Genomic DNA, 16,925 nt, shown 5'->3' with positions numbered 1-16,925 from the left:
CCTGTTAAAATGCAGATTCTGATTCAGTACCTCTAGGGTGGGGCCTGAGATCCTGCATTTCTAACAAGCTCCTGGGCGAGGCCAGTACTGTTGGTCTGAATCCATACCTTGAGTACCTCTAGAATGTGGAAGCTTGTAAGAAAGGCACAGTCTCCACCCCAGACCTACTGAATCAGAATCTTTGGGAGTCTCTTGTCAGCAAGTAATTTTTGTGCCCACTGAAGTTTAAAAAGCCCTGCTCTAGAACAACCAGGATGATGAAATGCCCTGCCCCATACAGTTGGAAGTTGTGTCCTCTACTGAGAAGGTTCTTTTTTCTGTAGATCCGTTTAATTTCAGCAGTCTGGGTCCATGAAAATGGCACACTGTACTTAGGACTGGAATTGACACACAAGGGAAACAGAAACTGAGCTGAGTGCCCATGAGCTGAGTGCCCATTCACCTCTTCCACAGGTGATATGAAGGGTTTCCCACACCTCAGATACACCAGCCTCGACAGCAGCTCCTGAAGTTGAATCTGCTCATGCCTGACCAGATATGATAATTAATTATCTGCTGAAACGCTTAAAGGATTTATGAAGATTGTCCATGTGTGTTCTAAAACCAAGATACACTTTAACCACAATCTAATACGGAAGCCACTAAGTCACACCTACAGTGAGCTCAGAAATTGGTTTCCTTTTATAAGACTCTTATTGAAATGCAAATTTGTTCCCAGATCATTGAATTCATTATAATATTTGAACAGTATTAGGTGAAAAGATATAAATAGTGATATTGATAATATTTATCATTGACTCAAGCATTTTAATTATGGACTTCCCTGGTTGTCCAGTGGTAAAGAATGCATCTTACAATGCAGGGGACGCGGGTTCAACCCCTGGTCAGGGAACTAAGATTCCACATGCTGTGGGGGAACTAAGCCAGCGCACCACAACTACTGAGTTCACACGCCTCAACTAGAGAGCCCACATGCCCTGGAGCCTGTGTGCCACAACTAAAGAGAAGCCCGTGCAATGCAACGAAAGATCCCTCATGACACAACAAAGATCCTGCATGCTGCAACTAAGACCCAATGCAGCCAAAAATAAATAAAAATAAAATAAATTATGGCTAAATGCCATAAAAACGGTTGTGTGTGTGTTTCCCAAGAGTTAAAGGAGAAAATATTGATTTCCTGTCTTTTTTTTTCTGCCTTTGAATTAGCTAAAAGAAGAACGAGGGCTTCCCTGGCGGCGCAGTGGTTGAGAGTCCGCCTGCCGATGCAGGGGACACGGGTTCGTGCCCCAGTGCGGGAGGATCCCACATGCCGCGGAGCGGCTGGGCCCGTGAGCCATGGCCGCTGAGCCTGCGCGGCTGGAGCCTGTGCTCCGCAACGGGAGAGGCCACAGCAGTGAGAGGCCCGCGTACAGGAAAAAAAAAAAAAAAAGATATGATTAAAAAAAAAAAAAAACATGATAGGGGGACCTCCCTGGCGGTCCAGCGGTTAAGACTTCGCCTTCCAATGTAGTGGGTGTGGGTTCCATCCCTGGTCAGGGAGCTAAGATACCACATGCCTCACAGCCAAAAAACCAAAGCATAAAACAGAAGCAATATTGTAACAAATCTAATAAAGACTTTAAAAATGGTCCACATCAAAAAAATCTTTTAAAAAAATCTTTTAAAAAATACATGATACTAATCAGACATTTATAAGTAAGTCTCATTTTACATAACAGTTATGCTTCTGAAAAATGGCATCTCTAATTCTGGAAAAATCGAGGTATGCTTTAAGCATACAAAAGGAGTTTATTATTCAATGGAAACCCATAATCAATGTTATAAAATAATAAGTCATTCTACAAAATAAATTACCACCTCTTTAATTTATTTTATGATGTTGGATTTTATAAGGAGGGCATTTTTTCCTTTCTAAGGCTAAGGTGGTCATTTTGCACTTAGGATTGTGAATATTCCTAAAAATGCTGTTCTGAGAATCACTGAGGAAATAATGTTCAGACTGGAGGGGGCACAGGGAACAAGTCTACAAGACAAATTCTTTCTTTTCTAGTTTCACTCCTGAGACTTTAGATTTTAGTTTCAGTATTTTCACAGTAGGGATACTGTGCCAGCCTGGGCCAGGTCAGGATGGCTGGCCCAAGTTCTGGTGCCTCCAGTTCCCTGTCCAGTTTGAAGTTCGCTAGAATCTCAAACAACCTGTGGCAAGGAGGCATCCTCAGCTCTGTCACCAGGCACATTCTGTCCGTGGCAGCAAGCACAGTTCACTGACAGCCAAGCCTGATACACTGACTGGAGGTCTTACCTCTCAGACTACAGGGCTTCACTCTCCAGTTCACATATACTCCTTTCCTAAAGGCTCTTCGTCATGGAGTCAAGTTCTCCATTTTATCCTCCACTCTATTCTATGCATCCTATCCTCTGTCCACACCACACTTGTGATGTTTTCTTACATACCTTTTCTTTATATTTCTGTGCCTTTGTCCATGCTATGCAGGCTGCATGTGATGGCCTTCACCACCTGGAAAATTTCTACCAATCCTTTGAAACACACTCAGGTGCCAACTTCTCTGCACAGATTTTCTTCTTCCTATGCCAAAGCTAACTCCTCCTATAGTACTTTGTTCGCAATTTTATTACAGCACTAGGGACTTTGGCAATTTCCTTTCACATGTCTGTGTGTCTCCCTTCACTGGACCATGGGCTCCTCGAAGGTTCAAAGATAGGAACTGTGTCTTAGGTATCTTGGTATTGCCAAGGCCAAAGGTAGTGTCAAATACCATTGCTTTGCTGTCGCTATGGGGAAGAAATAGAAAACATATATATCAGGGGTCATGCCAACTACTTAAGCAAAAGATGGAGACACACCTTGGCAGCAGCACATTATGTAAATTGTGTGTCTACAGATTAAATAATTATCTTAATGATATTTAAAGAAAAATATTACCAACTAAAATAGGAAGGGAGGAAAAGGGCAGGAGAAATTCCTGTCCAACTGTAGGCCTTATTATCAGTGTGGGAATAAAATGTATTTTGGATGTGGGATTCTCAAAGCTTCCAGTGCTCACTAGAAAAGCTTCACCTGGCATGTTAGAAACGCTGTCATCAAAGAGGAATAATTTGACAGTTGAGAGAACTGATCTCTAGTTCTGGTTTTAATGGTCATCTATTTCTCCACCTGTAAAAAAGTAAAGCATGTTCCTTCTTTCCTGATTTGCATAAGTGTGAGGACCAAATGAGTATTGCTTTGAGAGGTTATTAAACAAATCAAGAATAGTTTATGATCCTCTCCGAAAAGCAAAGTGCTTTCAAATGTAATTTTTAAAATTAAGGATATGGTGGCTTCCTGGAAATGGAAACGCTTGTCCTAAGGGACAGCAGAGGTGAGGCTTTAGTCTTTTAAATTAGAAAACACTTTTCAAAATAAAGTTGAGTTCAAGGAGGTCTTCTGGTTTTCAGATGGTGGAGTGAAAATATCTCTGTTCCTTCCTTTTCTTGGAAACCATTTCAAAATAGGAAGGAAAGGGAATCTCAGAAATATAAACTCAATTGCAGAAAGTAAAAACTAGATTTCTGTAACCCTGATTCAATAAATGAGACAGGGCTGCCTGCTGCCCAGGACGATCAAATACAGGGTCTAGGTAAGGTGTTGTAGAGAGTAAGCCTGTGGCTGCAGTCCTCAGACAAAGTCCACACAGAGTCATTCTCCAGAATAAGAAGCTCTGGCTCCTCAGTGAGGAAGCCCCACCAACACTTGTTTAGAGTAATGGAAAAGGGCGTGTAGGACGGCACAGGAGCGACCCTGGACCCTAGACACATGAGGGAGCAGGGAAGGAGGCAAAGACAAGCCATTCCAGTGGGTGCATGGCTAGAAATGAGGAAGGGTGAGGGAGAGAGTAAATTATGAGCAGCCTAAAGCCTCTCACTTTCTCTCTCTTCCTCTCATCCTCCCTCTCCCTCTCCCTCTCTCTTCTCTCTCTCTCTCTCTCTCTCTGTCATAAGGCGCACTTCTCTGACCCAAAGAGAACTCTCCCTGGTCTAGAACCTGCCCTGATTTTTTCCTTAAACAAATCTCCTGCAAATAGTTGGTCTAAGAAGAATTCAACTCATTCTAAGATGAATACTAAATAAAAGGAAACAGTGAAGAGAACCAGCACAAGATCTATACAAGAAAACTAGAAAAAAAAAAGTGAGAAAAGGAACAGGACAAAGGACAGACGATAGATGAAAAACACTTATCAGAAAATATACTTCTGTGAAGCAGATGAAAACAGTGACAAGGCATAAAATTATTAACTGAAAAAATTTTATGAAACAGTTATCCCTTTAAATTAAGGACTCTAAGGAAAAATATAAGAACTCTGAGAAGATGTAGCAAGGCAATAGGAGGTGAAATATAATGTGGGAGAAGTGAAAGAGAAAAATGAAGACCAGAAAATGTCCTACTGTATAGCACAGAGAGCTATATTCAATATCTTTTAATAACCTATAATGGAAAAGAATTTGAAAAAGAATATATATTTGCATATATATATCACTGAATATACTGAATCACTTTGCTGAATACCTGAAACTAACACAACATTGTAAATCAACTATACTTCCATTTAAAAAAATGAAGAGCACACTACAAAGAGCCCAAAGAAAAACAGGTATTGTTGAAAACACACTGAGGACCATGGAGAATTGAGAAAAATAAATAAAATGAAACAGAAATGGACAAAGAATTTAAAAGTATTAGAAAGAAAATGATAGATGTGGAAGACAGACAAAAAAAGATACATGGTGTCACTTAATAAAAGACACAAATGAATGGAAGAGAATAAATATTCAAATACATAATCACAAATATATAATGTAAGAAAAATTTTCAAAAATAAGGTTTAGAGCTTCCCTGGTGGTGCAGTGGTTGAGAGTCCGCCTGCTGATGCAGGGGACACGGGTTCGTGCCCCGGTCCGGGAAAATCCCACATGCCGTGGAGCGGCTAGGCTCGTGAGCCATGGCCGCAGAGCCTGCGCATCTGGAGCCTGTGCTCCGCAATGGGAGAGGCCACAACAGTGAGAGGTCCACGTACCACAAAAAAATAAAAATAAAAAAATAAGGTTTAATTCTATAGATTAAAAGGCACATGATATCCGAAGAAAAATGATATAGTTTTGGAGACATATTAGACGTGCCACAGTATCCCAGAGAAATAATGTATGATCCAAAAGTTTATACCCAGCCAAACTGTCACTGTGGTCAAAAAGCAAGTATGACAGATGTTTTTAAACATGCAAGAATTATGTTTCCTGAATATATATTGAAGATACTACCATAGGAAAAACTTCAGCCAATTAAGAGTTGAAGAGAGAAATTAGGGCAAAAAGAAAGACAGTATTGAATTAACCATAGAACCAAGGCTGAAGAGCCTATGAAATTATGGTAACAGAAATGACTATAACTACTATTAATCACAGCAAAATAGAAAGATATAACTAACAAAAGTTGTCAGGTAAAAGGGAAGATAAAGCAAGAGAAAATATATATATATTAAGTTCCTTAGCTTACCGACAAAAGGTGGCTAAAAAAATCTTTATTTTTAAAATCTTTTAAAATTGAGATATAATTGACATACAACACTGCATTAGTTTTAGGTATACAACATAATGATTTGATATATGTATACATTGTGAAATGATTACCTGTTTGCTATGACTTAGATATTTCGATTTCTTAGCACTTTATAGTTTGTGTGTATGTATTAATAGTTTGTATTGATAAAGCAATTCTTTGTTTAACAGGAAAAGAAAGCAATGACCCAACAGAAAAATGGACAATGGGCCAAACATATCACAGATAAAGAAATACAAATGGCATTTAAACACATTTGAAGGTGCTGAACCTTATTGATAATGAGACGATACAGGTCAGAACCACACCAAGATACAATTTTTCACTTAGATTGACAAAGATCAGAGGTTTGGCAAATATGTATTAGAGAGGGTGCAAGGCATCAGACGCTCATAATTACTGGTGGAAATATAAATTAGTACAACTTTCTGTAAAGGGCAATGAGCAAATTATCAAATTTTTAAAATATACTTTCTAATTCTAGGAATTTTTCTTATCACATAGTGTATCACTTACGAGAAATAATGTATACAGCGACATTCACTGCAGCATTCTTTTTAATAGCAAAAGGCTGGAAATAACCTATAAACACACTGACTGGGAGCTGGTTATTAAATTACAGTTTGTACCTTAAAATGGCATACTAGGTAGCCATTAAAGGAATGTGGCAGCCCTATATGTACCAATATGGAATGATCTCCAGGTTATATTAAGTGAAAAAAGCAGGCAGCAGAAAATGTATATAGAATGAATATGCCTTTATTTGTATTATATTGTGTATACCTATAAATACAGGTATATGTAAATATAGGTATACCCATACCTGCTTATGCATATATGAAATCTCTCTGGAAGAATGTATAACAACCAGGTGGTCCAAGACTGGGGTGTGAGAAAGACTTACTTTATACTATATATCCTTTTTACACTTTTTGAAGTATGTATCCTGGGCATTACTACCCATTTGAAAAACTAACTTAAAAAATAAAAGTTCTGGATTGCTTTCTTTACTCGGGACAATTGTGAAGAAGTAATTTTTTAAATGCTTTTCATCACCTGAGTTAGGAGACCCCTCAACCTCTAAAAGGTAAATACAAATGAATAAATGAATAAAGAAAAATATAAATTTGTGTTGACAATTTGGTCTAAGTGAGCTGGATCCACAAAGAACAGCACTGAGACCTAACCATGGGTTTCGCTGGGCTGGCCTTGCAGGCAGACTTCCATGACAGCTGAAACCATCCCCTGCAGCCAGCCACAAGCATCGAAGGTGACTGACCAAGTGGGCTCGGTAAACAACCAAGAGTAGAGTAAAATAATTCTCCTCAAACCAATCCATAACCCCTAAGAGTTAATTCTTCTGTTAATACATGGTTACTACACAATGAGGAACAGCCTTAAAACATGATTGCCCATTAGGCGTGAATCATTTGTGAGTTGGTTCCATTTGTAACCGATCCTAGCCATTCGTCAAATGGGAGAAAACAAGAGAGCACCATAAGGGGATGCACAGGGTCTGAAATGACAATGGTGGCTTTCTTTCTCCAGCCACAGAATAATGCACCCCTAGATCTTACGGACAGGTATCCTGACAGGTATCATTCTTAGGCATACGTAATTTATACAGATAATGTCAAAATGACTACAGGTCAACCACTATCACTTAAAACTCACTGACCATCCATGACCACCAGGAACACACAACACCAGGCATGAACCCAGATCGGTTTTAGCCTTCCTTCTAAAAGTCTGCAGGTGAATTTCTAAAACCTTTGAACATACACATAGAGGTGAAAACCAGAAAAGAAGTCATGCAAAAGCTGTTCAAATGTAGGGGAAAATGTTGCTTGCTTGTCTTGTTTTAGGCAGTTATCTTACCTATTTCTGAAGCTACTTTATTCTTCCTCTGAAATACTGGAGAGCAAGACGATTGGCTAAAACATGTTTCATTCAAAAGTTTAGAAGAGTATTAGAATAAACGACAGCTTTAAGGAATACTGGAGACTTAAAATCTATTTCTGTGTCATTAAGAGGAAGTACAATTCCATCTTTGGTCCTTTTTCTTGGTTCTACCATATGAGGAGAAAAAATTTCTCTGGTAATTATTTATGTCAGACACATAGCAAAGGAACCAGCATCATTTTTTACTATAAGTTTATTCCCTGGACAGACATGGTTGATGATTTCATACTGATATATGTGGTTGGGAGAGCTCTTTGTTAAACAATTCATTAACAAAAACAATAGTTCACATGTACTACGTGGATTCCCAGTGCTAGCAATTGTGATTGTTATTTACATAATCATCTTTCATCACCCCAAACAACTCTGCACGAAAGATATTATTATCCCCATTTCACAGACAAGGAAACAAAGGCTCAAAGACGTAAAGTAATAGTCCAAGATCAAACAGCTGGGACGTGAAACAGCCGCATCCAACCCAAGTGAGCTGTCCCTAAGCCTCCGCACTCTCCATTACTCTACCCAGCTTCTGACAAGCATCTCAGCCTTTGCACAGTCTATGCAATGCAGAAAATATTTACTGAGCTTCTTCTACATGTCAGGCACTATGCTAGCCACTGAGTAAACTATAAACATGAATAGCAGGTAACCAATAAATACTTGATGAATAAATAAACCTATAGATAAATGGCGCCTGTCCACAAATGACAGCTTATAATACTTACATATTTAAAGTTACTACGTGCCAGGCACTTTGCTAGGAAAAGGCAGACTAAAAGAAGAAAAAAAGAGGCAACAATAAAGCATATGGTATATAAAAAGCACAAAATGAGTTCCAATAGATCAGTAACCACAATAACTATTGTTACACAGATAATTAGCTTCTCTTGCTAAAGAACAGAGATATTCTAATTGCTTTAAAAATTAACTATATCTCCTTTATAAGAAATGCAGCTAAAACAAAATGATGTTTAAACCTTTGAAAATAAAACAGTGAAAACAATACCCAAGTAGATAGTAAAAACTGGTATAGAACCCTCATACTTTGCTGGTGGGAATGTAAAATGGTGCAGCCACTTTGGAAGAGTTTGTAAGTTCCTCAAAATGTTAAACAGAATTATCACAAGACTCAGTAATTCCACTCCAAGGTATCTATCCAGAGAAATGAAAACATTTGCCCACACAAAAACTTATACATGAATGTTTATAGTAGCATTACTCATTATAGCCAAAATGTAGAAACAACCCAAACGTCAATCAACTTATGAGTGGATTAACAAAATGTAGTATGGGCCATGCAATGTAATATTATTCAGCAATAAAAAGTAATGAAGGGGACTTCCCTGGTGGCACAGTGGTTAAGAATCCGCCTGCCAATGCAGGGGACACGGGTTCAAGCCCTGGTCCGGGAAGATCCCACATGCTGCGGAGCAACTAAGCCCGTGTGCCACAACTACTTAGCCTGTGCTCTAGAGCCCGCGTGCCACAACTACTGAGCCCACGTGCCACAACTACTGAAGCCTGCACACCTAGAGCCTGTGCTCCGCAACGAGAAGCCACCGCAACCAGACGCCTGCCCACCGCAACGAAGAGTAGCTCCCGCTCGATGCAACTAGAGAAAGCCCGAGCGCAGCAACGAAGACCCAACCCCGCCATTAATTAACTAATTAATTAATTAAAGGAATGAAGTACTGATAGATGCTATAGCATGGATAAACCCAAAAGAGACTATGTTAAGTGAAAGAAGCCAGTCCCAAAAGGTCACATACTGCATGATTCCACACATATAAAATTCCAGTATAGGTAAATCCATAGAAATAAAAAGTAGATTAGTGGTTGTCAGGGCTGAGGAGAGGGGGGATAGGAAGTGACTGCTAATGGGTTTGTTTTTGGGGTGATGAAAATGTTCTGGAATCAAGATGATGGTTATAGTTGTGTGACTCTGTGAATATTCTAATAATCACTGAATTACATACTTTAAAAGAGTGAATTTTATGGTATGTGAATTATACTCCAATAAAGCAGTTATTTTTTTTTAAAAACTGGTGCAGCATGATTAATAGCAGGCAAAATAGAACCCAGGGCAAAACATATTAATAGAGATTATAAAGTGTTCTGGAAACATAAATGCAAAGGTAATTAACTGTTCCCATGGCTTATGGACCATGAAAAGCATAAGAAACCTCTGAGAGAGGTTTTCTATAGTTGAAGGGAGTGGGGAGGGGGTGAGCAAAACTTTGCCACGTGGGAATGTCTGGGGTGTGTGGCAACCAGTCCCAGCAAGCATGGCGCTCACAGAGCCAGGTTGAGCTTTAGTTTGTAAGCTTCTAAAGAAAGGAGAGATGTTAGACACTGGGGGCATGTGTGGAAAATGAATTATAGGGCAATGAAGAAGCAGCAAATAGGTAGACCGATTTGGGGATCCACATGAGCAAGGATGGATATTTATTTGAATTAGAGTAATGGCAATGGGACAGAGCCAAGGATATAACAGTTTGGATGCCTGGGATGTGGGGAGAAGAAAGAGTCCAGGACAACCCCAAGGCTCCTTGCCAAGGCAATCTAATATTAATTAAGGAAGGCAGGAGAAAATGTGTGGGTGTTGAGCGGTGGTGAATGGGCGGGGAGAAGTGAGTTTAATTTGAAGCATATGAGGTCCTTCTGGCAAATGGAAATTTAGATCTGAAATTTAGAAAAGAAGCAGGGCTGGTGACAGCGGTTTAGGAATCTACATAAGGCAATTGGGTGTGTTTCATCCTCTAATGCTAATCGTATGAAAAACTAGAAAAGTATAACATTTTAAATTACTGAGTCACTTCTGTAATTTCTAATTAAGTCAGGGACATGGCTAATAATGGAAGTTATGTCAGGTGGCTGATACTTCTAGCTGCCTACTCAATAACCATTTCCTCTTCTTCCTTAGAGCAAAATCCCTAATTAGAGAGAGGGGTGGTAGCTGCAGTTTACCCAGCTAAAAATATTTGACTTCTCAGACTCTTTACATTTTAGAGCAACATTGTGACACCATCCTGGCCAATGAGATGTCGTCAGAAGTAGTTGGGGAGGGCATCACTTTCTATCTAAAAAGGCAAAACTTCCCTAATAGAAGGGCCCTCGCTCTTTAGCTATTTACACATTTCCTTTCTTCCTGCCTAAAGATGTAAGCCTAGAGATACAGCAGCCATCTTGTGACCATGAGGCAACTAGATTTAGGATGATGTCCTACATGGTGAAGAAGGTGAAGCAGGGAAAGGCTGATTCTCTGATAGTACTGTTTGAGCTCCTGCATCACCCCTGGACTGCCTTTCTTGGGAGTCTAGCTCCACAAGACACTCTTGTATCTGTTCAGGCCAGATTCTGATGTGTGCATTGTTTTTGTTTTGTTTTGGCAGCTGAATGCAATCCTAACTGATACAAATCATACTTGGGCTAATGTATATGGTAATGAGACTAAAAAGACATGACCATTATTTCAAGTACTAAAAAACAAGTTTAAAAATCAAATATCATTTATTCTTAATACCAAGAAGTACTGAAAGTATTAAAGGACTTAAAAGGTAGTACAGAGCACTGGATATTTCTTTTTCCAAACAGTGTGATAAAATCTGCAGCTAAAGGGAGATTATGGGACTACCAGTATTAAGAAAATTCATGAACACATCTATTAATGAGTTTATGTGTATGATGACACCCTTTGGACTTTTTCTGGATAAAGTCAACTGATCTGGCTCATTTATATAGCTTCAGCCAGAACAAATGTTCTTAAAGATGGGATTGTTCACCTGACTCTCACAAGAATTATAATCTTTGGAAGAATCTTTCTACTCTCCCAGGCACTCAGTAAGCATAGCTAAGGAAATAGAACATCCCCAAACCACAGTGTTCTGGCCCTTCACAGAAGAGTTTTTATTGGGCTGTGCTCTGAGAGTATGTCTCTGGAACTGCAGTCAATGACGTTCTAAGAAACACTTATTATTAACTTCTACCACAAAACTTCCATTGTCTTCATGGCAGGGACCATGTTGAAGACTTAGATCTCTATGGCAACAATGACTGCTTTGAAGAACCGCCAGGAGAAAGCCATCCCAAGTTTCAGGACCAGGAAAAGCTGTGTAACTGATCTCATTTTATCTCATGGTCACTGTGGATTGAGTAACTATTTGTGTTTTCCTCTTTGTTTTGGTTACTGGGAAGCTCTGACAAATTTTTAATCCCATCTCCTGAAACTACACCAAACCTTATAGTAAACTCATCTCTAGAAATTACCTGCACCTTATAACATAGTCTTGTTCACTAAATTACCTTTGATTTCATCTTGCTTCCTTATCTGTGTGTTCTCTTTACCCCAGTTTCATTATTAATTTTATGTTGTTTATGCCTCAAATGCTTTATGGAACCAGAAACACTTAGGGCAAACAATTTTTAAAAGCATCAGATGATAATAATTTTAAAAAGAGCTAATTTATTGAACATTACTATGAACCAAGCACTGTCCTAGGCACTGGACCTATTTTAAGTTATTTACCCTAAATATGAGATAAGTAGTACTATTACTATTCCCACTTTACAGATGAGAAAACTGAGGCACAGAAAGGTGAAGTAATTTGTCCAAGGTCATACAACAAATAAATGATGAAGGAAAGATTCCAACCCAGGTGTTTCAAATGACAACCGTTTTACAAAAGAAGAAATAATAATATTTAATTTCTAAAAGAAGCAGAGGCCTTCTGATCTTACAGGCTGAGCTTAGCATCCTTCAGCTTTAAAGGAGATATCTATTATACATCTTGTCCATACAATCATGCTCGATGACCCATATTAACAGAGGGGAATGAGACAGTAAAAGTCAAAAGGACAGTTAATCCAAACTGACTTTTGACCTTTAAATATGAAGGTATTCATTCATTCACTCACTCATTCATTCACTACTCATCACATGCCACCTATGATGCAGCTGCTGGGAAGAGAGATGAAACAGATATAGTACCTGTCCTCCAGGAGTTCAGGTGCAATAAGGGAGAGTCAGACAGGTAAAGGGCACGTTGGGCTTATGAGTTGGCTGATAGCAGACCAGGGCAGGGTGTGGCATGATCATTCTGAGAACAGTTTAGCCCTTGGCCTCTCTGTCCATCTGATAATGGGAGTAAGAAAAATCAGCTCCCTTATAGGGCTGTTGGGTTGATTTCATATGTAGAAAGCTCTTAGCCTAGTCAGGCACAAGTATTCAGTATGAGGTAGCCTTTGGCTCTTAAGGCACAGTGGGTGGCAGCCTGGGCACCTTGCTCTGACACACACCTGCAAACACATGGGCCCAAGTCCTCACAAGCTCCCTACTGCCTCCTCTTAGATACTCCCAGGAGCTGACTGGCTTACAGTCCATAGACAGGCCTGCCACTTCCTTTCTGGATGCCACCATCTCAAATTCAGTGTCTCACTGGAATACATCGCCCACACAGGGTAAATATTCCTTCAAGATGCACTTGAAAATCTTTCACAGAGCCTGGCCCACATAATGCCCACCTGGCATTTTTGCCACATTTGCTCCGCTTCACTCTATCTCTTTGGCACTTCAGCACGGCAGTTCACCACACGATTCCCCTGCTACAAAACGGGTCGGGTTCCTGCTTGGGCAGGCCTAAGGAAATACCCAACTAGAAGGGCAAAGGGGAAGTTTCAAGTGCACTATTGGCTGAAGTCAGTGAGAAAACTTATGTGCTGCACCTGCTCCGCATCAGCTGGGAACCGTCCCTCTCTTCGGTTGTGTGCGGTGACTAAATAAGAAGTAATTAATCATTTTCTCACCAACCCTAACTCATATTTAATAGTTCCCTCTCGAAGTCTGTTTTGTCATGCTCTCAGCAGAGTCAGTCAAACATTATGATTCCTTTCTAAATATTCCAGCAGCCAGATGGCAGGAATACTAACTGTGACATGGCAAAACTCGCCTAAAGATAACTTTGTGATGCATAATCACACTTGATGGTACTCAGCTGAGCAGATCCATCCAGCTACCTCTTTACCTGCCCCACTTAATCTAGCTTCTTCAAACCCAAACCTTCTAATTCCAAGAACGACAAACATTCAACTCTGCAATGTGATATTAGCTGGTAAAACAAACACGATTCTACTCCTCCGGCTTCTGAATTTTAGGCAGAAGGATAAAATCACTAGAAGAACACACTTCAGGACACATTTCTCAAGATTTCTCTCTAGAGAAAATATTCCTGTACCCTAAAGTTTCAAATGTTTCTGCACCAAATGTAAGTATATTTACAACACGTTTGCTGGAAAACAAATTTCTGTCCTTCTGCTGAGTTATTTTTGTAGGTTTTTTTTTAAACATAAGCATTGATAAACATATATTTATAAATTCTAGAACGTAGGAAAGTTGACTGTTTTTCCCTAGTGAAAATCCTACATGTTCTCTAGAGTAAATTACATTTTGGTTTCTCAGATCTTTTCTAGGTTATATTATTAATTTTGTGTGTGTATTTAAGTGACTGCAAAATCACAACCTGTACTGTATGATTTCTGAACAATAAATCTCCTAAAAACAGTGTTTCCAGGCTGGGCCAGCTGGCTTTCTCCTGTTCCTAAAACTGTATATTCTTAAACACACACACACACACACACACTTCCTCCATCCCTTCCACTGCTGGCTACCTTCAGACTGTGACACAATCTCACACTCACAGCTATATGAAAACAACAGAGGCTCCTGGAAAGGAACTAAAAGGGGGCACGGCAGGAAGCCAGTCTTCAAGTCTCTGTCACCCTGATGGCTCTGCCCTGATTCAGGTGGCTGAAAATTGCTTGTTTACGGTTGCACGTATAGAATTTGAAATCTGTGTACCCAGGTTCTTAACCCTGCTCCCCTGAGTAAGACATTTAACCTCTGTGACCTTTTATTTTCTTGTCTGTAAAAAAAAAAGGCACAATAACAATACTGCCCTTAAGGAAATGTGAATCATGGGAGGTGATTCGTGTAAAGGCATTTGGTAAGGCCCTCTGCAGTGTGTATTTCATTTCCCGTTATTGCTAAACTTTCTTTGCTCCCTGTTCTTATTTATTTATTTATTTTTCTGATTTGGCTTCTGTGGTTTTTAAATGTATCTCTAAAATTCCTTGGCTGGAAAACTGCAGTAATCTGTGTGCTACTATAATGCGTGGATTTTTAGCATTAAATTTTTATTTACTTTTTTACTGAGGGAAAGCATTAGTGCACAAATCTCAAGGGAATAACCTCACAAATATCTATATATGTACACCTGTGTTACCACTACTTAGGTCGAGGTAGGGAGCATTTCCGGCACCTGTGAAGCCTCCTTTTCTGTCCAAGTCATTACCAGGCCCAAAGGCAACCCAACCCCTCTTCTAAGCTTCGTCCCCATTAATAGCTTTCCCTAAAATTAAAAAAAAAAAATTTGTTTTTCAGGGGAGGCTGGAGTCCCTGCGATAACTACTACTGCTGACCAGAAGACATGTACTTCTCTTCCCTCTAAAGAGATAAAGATTCTGTAAAGGAGGAGAGAGGCACGAACTTTCTGAATCACACAGGTTATGCAGAACAAAGCCCTCATTTTGCAGCCAAGGACACCCCCAGGCTCGGAGAAGCGAAGTGATAGCCCACCTTCCTGCTGCAGAGTAACTTTCCTTCCAAACAGAGCCCGTCACAAAACAGCGCGAGCGTCAGGGATGTTGTCGGCTCGTCCCAGCGCGCCAGAACAGCTCTCCCGGCCTCTCCCGGGAGAGAACTTCTTTCTAGGGAGCAGCGCGCACTGGGTCCCCACGCCGCCCCCGCTCCCGTCGCAGGCACACCCACGCGGCTAGCAAGCCACGCTCAGAAGGCGCTGTTCCTGCGAGCCAGTGCCCGCCTGCCCACGGGGACAGGGCTAGGCTCCCTGTCCTCCAAGCCCCACCCGGAGATTCGGAGCGCCGTCTTCCCCAGCCCTGCTCCCGCATCCGCGCTCCACCTCCGCCTCCGGTGCGTACTGAGGGAGGCGGGGAATAGGCTCTGCCACTTTCTCCCTTATTCCTCCAAAAGAGACTTTAGAACCCATGCATGGCCAGAATTAAATCGCTGGAGCACAGACTACTGACCTCTGGGGCCTGGAGATGAGCACTGGGAAGGGAGTCCCGAGACCTGCGCTCTGGCCCCAGTTCAGTCACCACGAGCTGTGTGACCTCGTGTAAGTCACTTTACATCTCCGAGATTGGCTTCCTCATCGAGGGCTTCTGTATCCCCCAAGCCACCTTCAGTTCTGCAATTTCCTAGCTGCTCTTTACTTCGCTCCTGCTCATCCCGCGACAGCCCCCTCCCCAGCGAGACCCCAGCCTTTTGTTCTGGGGGTGAAGCGGGGAAGGGAGGAACGGAGAGCTTGGCGAAGACCAGGCCCGGGCGGCCTTGTCGCCAGGGGCCGCTCTCCGGATAGTTGGATCGGTGGAAGTCACCAGACAACCCCGCGGTGACCTCGTTCCCTCCGCGGTCCCGTTACGGCCGGGCCCCGGAGACGCCGGGCAGCGGGCGGCAGGCTCCTGAGGAGCGCTGCGCAGCGCGTCGCCCCGGGCTGGGGGCGCCCGGACACCCGCATGCGCGCACGCAGCACTCCTGCACCCGCCGGCGTTTCACTCAGCTCCGGGACGGCCCGAGCGCCCGCAGCTGCGGCTCGTCCCTCCTCCCTCCGGCACCGACCCGGGCACGCGCGCGGAGCCGCTACCTGCCGCTGGTCGTGCCGAGGACAGGACAGGATTCGTCTCTGGCCGACGTCCCCGCCGCCGCCGCCGCCTCTAGGCTCCGGGCTCTGTCCCGCAGCGTCCGTGCTCCAGGCGACGCCGCTGGGGCCAAGCTGCGTTGGGTGCTGCGCTCGGTGAGCGCCGCTCACTTCCCGGCCGCCAGCTCTGGGGCTGCCGGGACGCGGAGGCGGGGCCGCCGCCCCCACCTGCTCCTCAGGCTCCTGCCGGGGAGCCGCAGCCGGCCCGCGCGCAGGGACGCGGCCCGGGCGGGCGGGGCCGCTCTGGAACCCGGGAGGCGGGTCCTAGCCTCCGGGCGCGCCTCTGCCTGACGAGGCCCAAGTCTAATCTGAGGAGAGAGTCTAAGCTTGCGGCCCAAGGCTGGAGTTCCCCACATAGGAGGGGCTGTGATGCGAGCAACACCCGGCCCAGCACCGCCAGGCTGGGGACACTCCACTCCTTCATCAATTCATTCCAAAATATTCTGAGCCCCTCCTATGCTCCAGGCAGCGTCATAAGCGGGACAAAAGAGAGAACGAGATCGTCTCGTGCCCTTGCGGAATTCACGGTCTAAAAAGGGAAACAACGAATGGACAGCTACACCGCAGAACCAAGAGGGAGC

At 42.4% G+C, this 16,925-nt stretch overlaps 1 protein-coding gene across 1 annotated transcript in view; it reads right to left on the bottom strand.

Annotated features, from left to right (window-relative positions):
- The window catches only part of WIPF3 (WAS/WASL interacting protein family member 3), a gene marked incomplete at its 3' end in the record, with an annotated part of 88,281 nt that extends 71,827 nt beyond the window's left edge, over positions 1-16,454 (bottom strand). Inside the window, exon 1 of the mRNA XM_082845859.1 lies at positions 16,291-16,454. The remainder of the gene's footprint in view (positions 1-16,290) is intronic.
- Between the last annotated feature and the right edge of the window lie 471 nt (positions 16,455-16,925).

Source organism: Leucopleurus acutus (assembly GCF_964270905.1).
Source record: "Leucopleurus acutus genome assembly, chromosome: 9".
Lineage (NCBI taxonomy): Eukaryota > Metazoa > Chordata > Mammalia > Artiodactyla > Delphinidae > Leucopleurus > Leucopleurus acutus.
Note: the sequence above shows the minus strand (reverse complement) of the source record. Positions and strands in the feature narration are given on the sequence as shown.